This window comes from Notamacropus eugenii, chromosome 6, assembly GCF_028372415.1.
Source record: "Notamacropus eugenii isolate mMacEug1 chromosome 6, mMacEug1.pri_v2, whole genome shotgun sequence".
Taxonomy (NCBI): domain Eukaryota; kingdom Metazoa; phylum Chordata; class Mammalia; order Diprotodontia; family Macropodidae; genus Notamacropus; species Notamacropus eugenii.
In genome coordinates, this window is record NC_092877.1 from 136,206,194 (window position 1) to 136,221,616 (window position 15,423).

At 38.7% G+C, this 15,423-nt stretch overlaps 1 protein-coding gene across 5 annotated transcripts in view; it reads right to left on the reverse strand.

The window, feature by feature from the left end:
- Positions 1 to 15,423, reverse strand: part of SETD7 (SET domain containing 7, histone lysine methyltransferase) — a 155,881-nt gene that overhangs the window by 122,115 nt on the left and 18,343 nt on the right. Inside the window, exon 1 of one of the 5 annotated variants that reach the window (XM_072621086.1) lies at positions 1,253 to 1,321. The exons of the other annotated variants lie outside the window; for them this stretch is intronic. The gene's annotated coding sequence lies outside the window, so the exon portion shown is untranslated. Of the gene's footprint in view, positions 1 to 1,252; positions 1,322 to 15,423 lie in introns of those variants that run through there. 5 annotated transcript variants of the gene reach the window in all.

The window sequence follows — 15,423 nt, forward strand, 5'->3', positions numbered from 1 at the left end:
TTACTGGGTTATAATGAAGTAGAATCCAGTTTGGTTGGAATGTAGAGAGGTCAACAGGGAATAAAGTGAAGTTGGGGTGATCAGACAGTTTGGATTTGGGTAGTGGAAGGCTTTAAATTAAAAAAAAAAAAGGAGTGTATTTTATTGTAGACTCACCAGAGTAGAGCAGAGACTGTGGTATTTATCTTGATATCCACAGTAATATCTTCCATATGGCACATCTATTTAAATACTTAATAAATCTTCAAAGAAATTTTTATTGATAAATTTTACTTCACCACACCATACACCCAAATGAATTCCCTGAAGCGGACAATTTCTGAAAACCACTGAGATAATGCAAAAGAGTGATTTTGACTGCTAACACATGCACCTTTATACATGGGTGTTTTTCCATTTGTTAAAAGGAAGGAGGACTCAGTGAATTGTGTCTTAGCCTCAACTTTGTGCAGGGTTTTTTATCTGACCAAATATTTGTTAAATGTTTGTCAAATTGGATTCCACAGTTAACCATGTCCAAGAAAGATGATGTAAAAAAGCAGACCAAAAAAATCTTACTGGGCCCCCCAAATAAATACACATTAGGAATTTGGTAAAAAGTGAATTTTGGTGACAAGAAAATTTCAAATTGAAAACAATTGTGAATTTGTATCTATTTGTTTATTTTAACTTCAAAGCAAGCAGACAGAGGGCTAGTTTTGAAGTCAAAAAGATATGTTCAAATGAATTTTGTTATTTTTTTCTACTTTAGTAAAATAACTTTGGTAATTTAAATGGGATGACATTGAATACATAAATTAGTTTAAGTAAATTTGTCATTTTTATTATATTGGCCCCGCCTACTCATGAACAATGAATATTTCTCCCATTATTAAATCTGACTATTTCTATAAAAAGGTTTTTAAAAAATAATTTTGTTTATATAGTTCCTGGATTCATTTTGACAAGTGTACTCCTAAGTATATTATATTGTCTAGAGTTATTTTAAATGGGGTAAGCCCTCCCTTTGATGCAGCTTATCTGTGTAACCACAGATTCTAAGTTAGTGGGCTAGGTAACTCTATTGTTAGACAATATCACAGTTGAGTTGCTGATCTGAATCTGTGGAGGGAATTCCTACACCAAGAGCTTCTTTCACAGGGATGGAATCACAGCACCAAATTAAAAAAAAATTTATCATATGAATTCTTTTTAAAATATGAACTATTAAGATCCTCTTTTGCTTATCATTGTTTCTTGATATAATACTTACCAATTTTGCCAACAGTGAACTCTTCCTTTCAACAGTTCAGCAAAACGAGAAGACACCATGAGTGTATCTGAAGCTGTTTACAACGTTCCACACCTAGAGAGGCATACCTGATTTTATTGTACTTTACTTCAGTGCACTTGGCAGATATTGTGGGTTTTGGTTTTTTTTTATAAATTGCAAGTTTATGGCAACCGTGCATCAAGCAAGTCTATCAGCACCATTTTCCTCAAAGCATTGTGCTCACATCATGTCTCTGTGTCACATTTTGGTAATTCTCAAAATATTTCAGGCTTTTTCATTATTATTATTATATCTGTTATGGTGATCTGTGATCAATGATCTCTGTTGTTACTATTGTAATTGTTTTCAAGTGCCATGAACCACCCTACATAAGACGGCAAGCTTAATTGGCAAATGTCGTATGTGTTCTGACTGCTCTATGGACCTGGCCTTCCCCCCTGCCCCTTTCCCTTTAGCCTCCTTATTCCTTGAGACACAGTAAATTAGGCCAATTAGTAACCCCTACAACGGCCCGTAATTCTTCAAGTGAAATGAAGAGCCAAGCTTCATTGTTGTCTTATTTTAACAAATTGCCACAGCCACCCCAAACTTCAACTACCACCACCCTGATCAGTTAGCAGTTATCAACATTAAGGCAAGACCAGCAAGAAAGCTTACAATTCCCTATAGGCTCAGATAATGGTTAGCATTTTTTTAAAGCAAGAAAGTATTTTTAAATTATACCAAAGCTGCAATGTCTCTGAGATATGCCTATACTTCACTTTTTTCTGGAATGGAGGGAGATATGTTTAATTATCTGTTTTCTGGGATAAAGACAGACCACTACAGTTACTTCAGTCCAGCTTTAGTATTCTTTTTTTACATTTGGTTACAGTGTTGTGGTTAATGTGTTTATTATACTCTGGTTTTATTTATTTCACTCTCTGCACCAATTCATACAAACTTTCCCAGGTTTCTGTAAATTCTTTGTACTTGTTATTTCTTAAAGCTCAATAAATTCATTATATTCACATACTCCGCATTTTGTTCAGTTATTCCCTAACTGATGGGCACCCATTTTGTTTCCAGTTCCTCACTACCTAGAAAAATGCAATTATGAATGTTTTGCAAATATTGAACGTTTCTTTTGGCCTTTGGCCTTCTCAAGGTATATACATAGTCATGAAGTAGCTGAATCAAAGGGTGTTAATAGTTTAGTAACTCTTCTTGAATAATTCGAAATTATTTTTCCAGAACAGTGGGACTAACTCATAGCTTTCCCAAGAATGTATTAGTGTATCTGCAAATTTTGTTTAATTTTAATCTAAAATAGACAGATAAGCAGCCCTAAGGGAAATCATGCTGACACCAGAGTCACATCAAAATTTAACCTCCTGTAGAACACAAAAAAGGGAAACATCACAAAAATGTAATTGATCAAATTCCTGATAACCTATTTGGCTTCTGAAGTAGTAACTTCTCAGGGAGGAGGTGTTCTAAAACATGTATTTATTAAGCTCTTATTATGTTCCAAGCACTGTACTAGGTTCTAGGGATACAAATATAAAGAATGAAAAAAATGTAGTTGACTAGAATTCTCTGACAAGCACGTTTCCTGTTAACAGGTTGGGATCATGTATCCTTTGATTCAGTGATACCGCTACTAGATCTATGTTTTCAACTATATCGAAATCAGGGGGAAAGGACTCATATGTACAACAATATTTATAGCAGCATTTTTTGCATGTGGTGGTGAAGAATTGTAAAGTAAAGGAGTGCCCAAAAATGACTGAACAAATTATGGTATATGAATGTAATGGAATACCATTGTACTCTAAGAAATAATAAAAGGGATAGTTTTAGAGAAACTTAGGGAGACTTCTATGAATTGATGCAGAGTAAAGTGAGTAGCACCAGGAAAATGATTTTTACAGTAACAACATTGTGAAGACAAACAACTTTGAAAGATTTAAAAACTCTGATCAACGTGTTGACCAACCATGATGAAGATCCATGATGAAACATACTATTCAGCTACTGATGGAGAGGATTCCAGAAGCAGAGTGACACGTTTTTTGGACATGGCCAACACAGGAATCAGTTGTGTTTATGACTATGTGTATTTTATTAAAAGGGTTTTGAGTTGTTGGTGGTTTGTTGTTTGTTGTTGTTTTTCCTAGTGGAGGGGGAGGTAAGAAAGAATAAAAATAGATTTTCATTAATTGGAAAAATAATTAAATTTAAAAATAGAATGGGATTTTAGTTTTTGAGTATGTCCTGTGGATTTGATTAGTGTGAATCCTTTCAGTAGGACTTATTAGTAACAATGAGTTTTTGCAACTGTCAAGCCGAATTCCGGCATCATGAGGATTTGGAGATGTTTAGCTTGGAAAAGAAGAGATATAAGGGGACAAGATGGCTGTCATGTGAAAAAGGTATTACACTCATTATATTACATATATTCATTCTGTTTGGCCCCAGAGGGCAGAGGTAGTATGTGGAAGTGACAAAGGGACAGTGTTCAGTTCAATATAAGCAAAAACTTCCTAAAAAACTGTAAGGCAGCCTGATGGAGCTGGAAAAACATAGGTTTGGAATCAGAGGACTAAGGCTCAGCCATAGTTCTGCTACTTCCTACCTGTGTGACCTTAGGTGAAGTATCTCACTTCTCTGGGCTTCTATTTTCCCAACTCTAAAGTGAAGAGGTTAGATTACGTTGCCTCTAGACCCAAGTTGCTCAGATGGTTCAAGACAAGAGTGGGCTGTCTCTGGAGTATAGAGAAGTAAAAGTTGACACAAATATACACACACTGTGTATATTGTATATGTATGTGTGTGTGTATATATATGTGTATATGTATATATGCATGTATACATTAGGAAACTGACTAAGTCATGAGTTTTCTCTCACTGAAGGTCTATCAGGGACAGCTAGATGTTGCAGTAAGTAGAACATTAGACTTGGAATCAGGAAGCTCTCACTTCAGATTTTGCTTTCGACATTTACTGTATGATCCTGGGTAAATCACATCCTCTCTTTGCCTCAGTTTTCTTATCTGATTAACGTGGGGATAACAACACCTCCCTCCCAGGATTGCTGTGAGGACCAAATGAGATAATATTTGCAAAGTGCTATAATATGTATACATATGCATACATATTTATATGTGCTATTAGCTATTGTTATACAAGGGGACGCTGCATAATACCTTACTGATGATCTGTAGAGGGGATTCCTGTTCATCTGTGGTTCAGACTAGATGAGTTTTGAGATCCCTCCCATTTCTGGGTTTTTGTGAGGTTTCCCACAGCTAAAATAAGGATATAAGAATGTGTATAACTTGTGGGTGGGTGAGAGTGAGCAGATATGTGGGAATGAAAAGATTTAGATTAGAAGGAAGAGTTTTGTGCTCAGGATGTCAGGTGAGATCTCGTTCAAGAGAGATTAAGTAGATAAAAAGTGAGCATTAGTCAGCGAAGCAACCAGAAGAACCTTTTTGTTCTGGTTTAGCCATGTCTGACTCTCTATGACCCATTTGAGGGTTTTTTTGGGCAGAGACACTGGAAAGGTTTGCCATATTTTCCAGATGTGATAAACAGGGTTAAGTGATTTGCCCAGGGTCACATAGCTAGCCAGTGTCCGAGGCCAGATCTGAATTCAGGAAGATGAGTCTTCTTGACTCCAGGCTCAGCACTCCATCCATTATACCACCTAGTAGCCCCAATATATCATCAGACTAAAACAAGACAGTCTACAATTAAATGCTAACGCGGTTTGGGACAGTAGCGCTCAGCCAGTAGTATAGTTATAACTAAAGTGGGGATGGGGGGTCTGGATTAGTGCACAGATTTAGTGGGAGCAGGGTGTGTGGTGTGTTTCCTCCTCATAATGTTGTGGAGTCTATTATCCCCAGGTCCACATCAGACTCTCACATGTCACATGCTGTCATGGTGAGAAATGACCCTGTTCTCTTAGCGAAGCTGGAACTGCCCTCCCTTGGTGGCCTGTTCCTTCCTCAGGGTCCCTCAGGCAGCCCTGAGATGTACAGTACACTCTGGGGAGTAGGCTGCCTCAATCTTAGCCAAAAACTCCCTCTTCTAGACTGCCTCTCCTCTGTACCACTACCCCACCCCCAAACTGTTTTTTTGCATCCAGTGAAAGAATTCCTCCTGCTGGCTCTGTACAATAGGATTTAAGCTATTAAGACTCTTCCCCTCCCTGAATCTGTTCATCCCATTTATTAAGCAGTCATTCCCTCCCCACTCTTTTTTTTCAGCCCACTAAGTGCTAAAGTGGTTTGGGGCAGTAGCACTTAGCCTGTAGCAGAGCTATAACTAGGGTGAGGAGATGGGGCCTTGACTGGGGCCTGGCTTTGGTGGGAGCAGGGTGTTTATGTTTATGTAGGGCCTACACTCAATTCCATGTACTTTACACTCTTATATTTTCTTCACCTTCCTCCCCCAAAACATCCCAATTTCTATCGTCCATTCCAGGAACACGCTCAACTTGGAACCCCAAAAGGAAGGCAGAGAAGGGAGGTGTGTAACTGTCAGTGGACAGTCAGAGACTGATCAGGGAGGCTCCCACGTGACTCAGGTAGGTTGGAAAGCCCCAGAAGGGCAGGGATAGCCACCAGCTGGTAGGCAATTGTCCATCTGTCTGCTGGGGCTTCTGCCTGAGTCTCAGGTTTTTAAATTCTTGCCATCCACTAAATCGGGAAAATGCTGGGATTAGTGAGCTGGCTGTAAAAAACAACCACAACAAGAACCTTTGGGAAAAACCAGGAAAAGCAGAGACTCAAATACCTTACTATCATTATTACTATTTAAGCAAGGATACAGGAGGGGAAAGAACATGACATCATCCAAACAAGCCCTCATTGGCTGAACATTTCCCTAAGAGCAGGGCTTAGCTTAGCTCTCCTGAGTATCTCAAACAGCACAAAGTCATTTCCCGTAAATTTACTTGAAGACTTAGGGCCTCTGAGGTCATTAGGTTGCAGCCCAGATAGGGAGATCATGCCACTTTGGGAAACGTTGGTTGGCACGAGAGATGCCTCTGGAGCTTTCGCTACCTCGGAATAGTATTCTCTCTGGACTATAGTTTTCCATTTTTTTACGGCTGTCAGTGCACAGTGCAGTATGCATGAGGGCCATGTGGATAGTGGCTAATGAAACTGTAACAACAGGTCTGTTTGTTAGCTTTCTGCAAAATGGAATGTAAGTTAATTGGTTCTGTCTGTGTATTTATGACAAAGTCATAGTTCCCAGATTTCAATATGGTAGCTTGCCTCAGGGGCTGCTGGAACTGTTTTAAGCATATATTGTATTGCTTTATGGCTAAGAACTAAACTTTTTTTTTAAAGAAAGTCCTCACTAAACTGTACAAATGTATCCATTATAGAAAAAAATAGATACAACTTGTGTTCAATGATTGAAAAATAGCTGAAAGAATTCTCTCATATAGTGGAACCTTAGCAACTCCCTAGAACTCAGCCATATAGCTAAATTATGATATATATTAGTGGATGGAGTTTCCACACTGGAATCCCCAAGGGTAACAAAAATCTTGAGCCCTTCTCAGATTCATACAACACTGTGAAAATGGCATACATGAAGAATGCAAGGAAATATCAAAGGCCTTTACAAAGTAACACAATGCAAAATCAATAGAAACATAATGGGAGACACACAGATGCCAACTATATTCTACGGATTTGAGGGGAAAGAGGCCAATCTCAAAGAAGGAGCTTTAGAAATACACGGGCAGATTGGGAAGGGTATATCGATTGATTATATTTTATGTTTGCTTATTTTTTCATATGTATAGTATATAAAAATAGGTGATAAAACATACTTCCCTCTTCTCTGAGAAAAGTGGGGCACTCAGGGAGCAGATTGTACACGCAGAGATGTAGCTATTTTGTGTCACTGTCGTAACAAGAGAGGATTCAGTGCAGAAACTGTCAAGAAATGACTGGTATAAAAAATGAAGTTGTCAAGAGAACGTTTTTAACAGGTGTATGATATAATGTTGGCTTATACATGGTTGGTCATAATATATGGTATATAATATGTGTGTTTGTTTTTCCAATTTGATCACAAGGTAAATGACTCAAATTTGAGCGTTAGGATTGAAAATTAATAGTGTCTCTGATCTGATGTAGGTACAGGTATCAATCATGAATCTTACTTTTATCATAAATACTATGAGGTTGATGAAGAATAGACTATTACAATTTTTTTTAAAGTATGACAATTTTTTTTGGAAGTGTGGAAAGAATTAGAAGATGCTTTTTCCCTTTGGTAACTAAGAAGTAATAATTTTTAAATGATATTCCACGAGTGCTTAACACATCAACTAGTTTGGACCATTTTAGTTTAAATAAACAATCAGTTATAAAGAAGATCTCAGAGGTACTTTTTGAAAAATAACCACCTTGGGTTTGGGTGTTAACATGATCTTAATGGCCATTTTATTTTTCATTTCTAATCTTATTGTAAGTGACATCACTTGCTGGTGCATGTAACTTGACTGACTGCCTAGGAGAATGAACTCTGTGGTTGGTCAGATAATAAAAAGTTATATCCTTTCATAATATGGAATCTTTCCTTACAGGAGTTTGAGCTCTCTATAGTCATGATCTCACCACTATTCATGGAATACTCGGAAGGTCAGGTGAGGATTATTAGCACAAAGTTCATAATTTATCCACCTTTTCTGAATATTGGGATGCTAAGTTCTGGGAGTAATTTTCCCAAGGTGAATCACAGTAACAATGCGAAATAGAAATGTTTCCTGTTGTTTGATTTAATTGTTTATACACTAAATATCAGAGACAGCCTTTTATCTTCACACTTAGACTACTCCCTTCATCCTTCCAGTTTCCTGTCTTTTTTTTTTTTTTTTTTGGCAATTCCAGAGATATCACTTTTGGAGTATAAGTCAAATCTCAAGTACCTTGAATCTTGACCCCAAGTCCAACCTTAGGTAGAAACAAGAAAAGAGATCGTTCAACATCTCCCTCACATCTCAAACATGTTTTCTATGAATATTTAATCTACTTAAGATTTAAGTTGGGGCCATAGGAAACTCCTGAAGAATTTACTAGGCTGATGCCACACCAACGATTGGATTTCCAAGATATCTGATTGTCTGATCAGATATTATATTTTTTGTTGTTCAGTCCTTTCAATCATGTCTGGCTCTTTGTGACCCCATTTGGGGTTTTCTTGGCAAAGATACTGGATTGGTTTGTCATTTCCTTCTCCAGATCATTTGACAGATGAGGCAAACAGGGTTAAGTGACTTGCCCTGGGTCACACAGCTAGTAAGTGTCTGAGGCCAGAACTGAATTCAAGTCTTCCTTACCCCACGTCTGGCACTCTATTTACTACCCCACCTCAGATATTTAAGTATGGCCAATTCAATGGAATACAAATGGCTTTTTTCCCATACCCTTTAACTTGTGACCTCAACTTTCATAGCAGATGTTCTGTTGGAATATGTAAAGAAACCAGTTAAAGAGTCAATTAAAAAGGTAATTAAAATAATAATTCTAGTAAACTTGCAGGATACAAAATACATTCACACAAACCATTAATATTTCTAAATAATACCAGTAAAATTCAACTTTCTATCCAAGAGAGATAGAAATTCCATCTAAAATGACTACAGAATATATAAAATATTTGGAAGTCTGCTTTCCAAGATACATACAAGATCTAGGTGAATGCAACTATGGAAAACTATAAAAATAAAGATATAAATAACTGAAAAAATGTTAATTGCTCATGGATGGGATGGACCAATATAATCAAAATGATGATATGACCTATTTTGATTGGTTTATTCAGTGCCATTTTGCCAAACAAACTATGGAAAGCTTACTTTATAGAACTGGAAAAAATAATCATGAAATTCACATGAGGGAAAAAAGGTCAAGAAATGGAAAGAAAATGGGAATGAAGACAGTCTAGCTGGGCTAGCCCTCAAGTTATACAATAAATCAGAAACTATTAAAACAATTTGGTACTGGCTAAAAAATAGAGAGACTGATCAATAGAACAGATTAAGTACATAATATACAGAAGCAGATGTCCTAGTATTCAATAAATACAAAGACTATTGGCAGAAGAACTTACTATTTGACAAAAATTGCTGGGAAAATTGGATAGCAGTAGGGGAAAAAAACCCTCTAGATTTAGATTAGCACCTTGTACCTTATGTAAAGATAAGCTCCAAAAGGGTGTGTAACCCAGACATTGAAGATCATGTCATAAACCAATGAGAGAAATATAGAAAAAATTACTTATCTGATCTTGGGATGAGAGAAGGTTCATGAGCAAAAAAGGAATAGAGATCACAGAAAATAAAAGGGATAATTTTTATTACATCAAATTAAAAAGGTTTTATGCAAACAAATCTAATAAAATTAAGAGTAAAAGAGATACAATTAGAAGAAAAAATATTTACCACAAGTTTCATAAAGATTTTGTTTAAAAGATACATAAGAAACTGATTTAAATGTGTAAAGATAAGAGCCATTCTCCAGTAGAGAATTTGTCAAATACGAACAGATAATTTTTAAAGGAAGAAATCCAAGATATAAACGATTATATGAAAAAATGCTCTGAACCACTAATAATTCAAGAAATGAAAAGATGACAGAAGCAAAAAGGAAAATGGCAATGTTGAAGGGGATACGAGAAAGCAGGTACACTAATGCACTGTTGGTGGAATCATTCATTGACCCAACCATCCTGGAAAGCCTTTTGGAACTATATCCCTCAAATCGCTAAACTGCATACTCTTTGATTTGTTGATACGACTGTTGGGTATGTCTACTAAAGAGATCAAAGAAAGAGGAAAAGAACCCATATGAATAAAAATACTTAGAGCAACTCTTTTTATAGTAGCAAAAATCTGAAAACTAAGGGAGTGCCCATGTATTAGGGAATGACTAAACAAATTAGGGCATGTGAATGTAATGCAGTATTACTATGCCATGAGAAATTATGAAATGGACATTCTGGTAGCTGCTCAGTGACTTCAAGTGCCTGTCTCACAATTTTTCTTTCCTCCCCTACTCCTGCCCTCCTACTAGGATAGTCTGTAGACAACTTTCATTCAACATGTGAAAAACTGAACTCACTGTCCCCCCACCCACAGCCTCCCCTTTTCCTAAATTTCCTAACCTATTTTTGTGAGTACCACCATCCTCCCAGTCACGTAGGATCACAACTAGATGTCATCCTTGGCTCCTCACTTTCACCCTGTATTTGCAATTAGTTGCCAAGTCCTAACATCTCTCATACACATCCCCTTCTCTTCTCTGAAACTGGCACCACTCTGGTTCAAGCCCTCATCACCTCATGCCTGGGCTATTGCAAGAGCCTGCTGGTAAGTCTCCCTGACTCAAGTCTCTCCCCACTCCTGTAGTCACTTGTCAACCCTGCAGTCACTTGTCAAATTTATCTTCCTAAAGCATAAGTCTGACCATGTTACTCCTCCATTTAATAAACTTCAGTGACTCCCTATTACCTCTTGGATCAAATATAAAACCTTTTGTTTGGCTTTTAAAGACCTTCATAACCAGGGCCCTTTCTACCTTTCCAGTCTATTTACTCCTTTTCTCCCTCCACTGTGACATCAGCCTTCTTGTTATTCTTTGCATAAGACACTCCATCTCCCAACCTTAAACATTTTCACTGGCTGTCCCTCCAATGCCTGGAATTCTCTCCTTCTTTATTTCCATTTCCTAGCTAAACTTTCACCTTCTACAAGAAATTTTTCCACATCCCTCTTAATTCTAGTGCCTTCCCTCTCTCGATGATTATCCCCAGTTTATTTTGTGTATAAGTTGTCTGTACGTTTTCTCCCACAAGTGAGCTCACTGAGTGCAGGGACTGGTGGTATTGTTTGCCTTTCTTGGGAACTGCAGCGTGTAGCACAGAGACTGGCACATAGGAGGTGTTCAGTAAATACTTCTTGACTGAGAGAAAACTGGGAAGACCTGTATGAACTGATGCAGAGTTGAGTGAGCAGAACCTGGAGAACAATTTATACTGTAACAATATCATTAAGAAGAAAAATAGCTTTGAAAGCCTCTAAACTCTGATCAATGCAATGATAAATTCTTCTTTCAAATGACCAAAGATGATGCCTGTTACCTAGCTCCTGACTGAGATGTTATGGACACAAAATGCAGAATGGGAATATTTCTAGTAGTGGGCAATGAGAAAATTAGCTTTGCTTGACTATGGATATTTGTTGCAAGAGTTTTCTTTGTTTTCCTCTTTTTGGGGAGGGGAAAGAAAGGGGAAAAATAAATGCCCATTAATTGAAAAAAAAAGGCAAAAATAAAATATTCTTTTGTCAGGTCATAGGTTCCCAAAGTGGTTGATACTGTGCTCTGGGGATACTGGAATGATGCAGGGGAGTGGTAATAGCCTTGGGTGCAAATGGGGGGAGTTGAATAAAAATAAGGGAGTGGTGGAAGCATAAGGAAAGAAGAGAAGAGAATTTGGAAAAACTTCATACATATTTCATCTGTTGTGTAGCAGAGTTAAAGTTGCAGTGATTCCATTATTTTCCAAATAAGCACACAAAATGCAAGTTATAACTGATCAGTGGCCAAGTCTGCTGCTTAAAAAGCAAGTGTTGGTAGGTAAGCAGGAAGCATGTCACCCATTGTTGGGAAGTTCAACATGCATCAGCAGGAATATGTGCATGTAAGGACTTGTTTACAATATGATGCCACACCGTTGTATGATGCAGTATTGCATCATCAACATTTCAATGCAAGAAAAACCCTACAAATTACAATAAATTATTAAGATGCATCATTTAAAAAACATTTTTTAAAATGATGCAATTTAAAAAAACTATTAAAAGGTTAAAGAAAATAGATTTCCAGGGTGGCACTGAGTATTTTTTTAAAAGGGGACAATAGGCCAAATAAGTTTGTGCTAGACCAATCTCCTCAGTAAATTCCAGTACCACCTTATTATTTTTAGGGTCAAATACAGATTCCTCTGTCCATCATTTAAAGTCCACATCCTGGCTCCAAACCTACCTTTTACATTATAATCACAAGTGTAAAAATGAACTGACCTATTAACCCAGGCCGTATGAGCCTGTGAAGTATTCGGCTAATTCAGTCTCTATGTGGATTTTGGAGCAGGTGAGACATTCTGTGACTAGTTCTATTGCACTGTTATGGTTTGTCCTTCATTCTCTAAGAGGACCGTGACATCAGGAAGATGATGATGTGGTTTGCAGTAGACTTTGATTTGAGTGAAGGAGGGCTGTGCAAGGTCATCAGCCTCTTTCTCCTCCTGAGCCATTTGGGTCCAGTGGCCAGATATTCATCAGGATGGCTGGAGATGGCCCACGATGCCATGGGAGGCCTTGGTCCTCTTAGGCTAAGACCTTTTCAGGTTCTCACTTTTAGTGAGGCAACGCCCATTCAGTGAAAAGTACTCTTTAAGAAGTGAGTCAAGGGATGGTCCCTTTAATAAAATAAATAAATAAAACTGAGAGGGGAAGACCCTCAGGGTTGCTGGTTAAAAGAGAAAGTTACTATTTGCATTCACTCTGAGCTAGAAGGGCAGGGACCTGTTGTCCAATCTACCAGCTCCAGAGTGAATTGGTTTTAAGGATTGGTCTTTGAGAAAGAAATCTAGCTAGCAAACCCCAAGTTAACAAGGCAGCTTTCAGTCATCAAATTAGGTAGCCCAGTGGATGGAACACTAGGTCTGTAGTTAGGAAGACCTGAGTTCAAATTCTGCCTCAGAAACTTACTAGCTGGGTGACCCTGGACGAGTCATGTAAACCTATTGTACTAACTGCCAGTTGAAAAGGAGCCTCTTGATTCACTATGACTTCACAGCTGGAACTGGGCTGTATTCAAAAAACACTGGTATGCCAGACCTTATCTCCCTTTTCCCTTTGGTCTGCCTCTTTCCTGCCTGATGGAATTATAGTGAGAGGCCAAGATGGTGGAGTAGAAAGACAAACATATGCAGGCTGTCCCCACACAGCCCATAAAATACCTGTAGAGAGGAACTCTTAACAAATTCTGGAGCAGCAGAGGTGGAGAACAATGGAGTGGAGGAGATTTCCAGCCCAGGGTGACCTGAAAGGCCCACGGGAAACATCTGTTGCACTAGACATGGAGCTGAGCCCAGCCCAGCCCAGCCTTGGCTGAGTGCTCTGGGAGGAAGACGCCTCTGGGGTAGAATCCCCAGTCCCAGCAGCTGGTCCGCAGATCCTTCAACCCACAGGCACCAAGGGTCAGTGATGGGGTTTTTTCAGCGGGCTAGAAAGGGAGAAGGGCCTTCCCATAGCTCCAGCATTAGGCAGCAGCTGCAAAGGCCACATCAAGCAGGCAGCAGCAGTTCCCACAGCAGCTCCTACAGCAGCCTGCATCCACTGTTGGATCGTAAAACCCCTGGGGGCACTGAGGAGATGATTCTTCCCTCCACCCTGTGTAGAGGCCCTGAGGGAGCTGATATTTATCTCACACTGAATGACAGCCCTGCCCCTGCAGCTTATCTCAGCCCCCGGTGCTACCTTGGCAGAACTGGAGGCCAGGTGCCTGTGGAGAGGAAACTGCTAAGATTCTGGGCACAAAAATCTCTTCTGCTCCCACTGTATGCACTTGATTGTGCCGCCTTGGAGGAACTGAGATCTTACAGACCCCCAGAGTATACCCTACTCTTGACAAAGGACCCAAAAGTCAAGTAACTGGTTAGGAAAATGCTCAAAAAAGGGAAAAAAAGTAAGACCATAGAAGGTTACTTTCTTGGTGAACAGATATCTTCTCCCATCCTTTCAGATGAGGAAGAACAATGCTTACCATCAGGGAAAGACATAAAAGTCAAGGCTTCTGTATCCCAAACATCCAAAATAAATATTCAATTGTCTCAGGCCATGGAAGAGCTCGAAAAGGATTTTGAAAATCAAGTAAGAGAGGTGGACAAAAAACTGGGAAGAGAAATAAGAGAGATGCAAGAAAAGCATGAAAAGCAGGTTGACACCTTGCTAAAGGAGACCCCCAAAAATGCTAAAGAAAATAACACCTTTGCAAATAGGCTAACTCAATTGGCAAAAGACATTCAAAAAGCCAGTGAGGAGAAGAATGCTTTAAAAAGCAGAATTAGCCAAATGGAAAAGAAGGTTCAAAAGCTCACTGAAGGAATTATAGTGAGAAAAGAGAGATGATGATATAAGGGAAGAGGCCTTTGGCCTGCCCCATCTGAGACCTTCATGTTTGTTCTTTGGGTTTTAGGTGAAGGAGCTTGTAGACTACAACCTTGTAAGTCAGGAGAATAAGCCATCAGTATATCCAGGAGTGGAGTCTTTGCTGGGATTTGCAATTTTGAAGCCCTAAAGAAAGGCCTTCAGGAGTTAGCCCAGAAGTAGCTGAGATAATGGCCATCCAAGAACAATGCTGCATTTGCATGTTAACTTGTTGGAACCAACGCTAGGTACAAGCTACATTGACAGCCCACTCTTCCCAGAGACTGAGGTGGTATAAGGGAGACTGTGCCCCGCAATTCCTGGAGGAGATATATGCACTACTGTTGCTATATTTTCAAAGTCAATACCCTTTTTGTGAAAGCTAATTGAAGTTATTCGTTAAATGGAATTAGGTGGTTGAGAAGTGGGTGGGGAACCACGCCAGAATGGAAAATTGAACTGATAAGATGGAGGAAAGACACATTCAACCCATCTGAGGCACCCCTAGAACACTGAGGAAATGATTAACTGATCTTCCTGTGGTAGAGTAAGGCTAGAGTGCTTGTTACAAACATAAATACTGCCCTGTCCCTTTCATATGCTCTTCAGTCTAGCCCAACTGGGTGTTTTTCTAGTTCTTACACATGATATCCTATCTTTTCCTAGCTCTGTACTCTTGCACAGTCTTATTCCTTTGCCTTGAATGTATACCTTCCTCACCTCCATTTAGAATGCTTAATTTCTTTCAAAGTTCAGCTCAAACACCATCTTCTATATCAAGAATTTTCCCCCACAGCTTCTAGTATTGCCCCCTCAACCTCCTACCCCCCAATTACCTCATATTTACCTTTTGTGTATGTATACACATGCATATATTCACAGATATATACAAATATGTATGTGCGTATATGTACATATATGTATG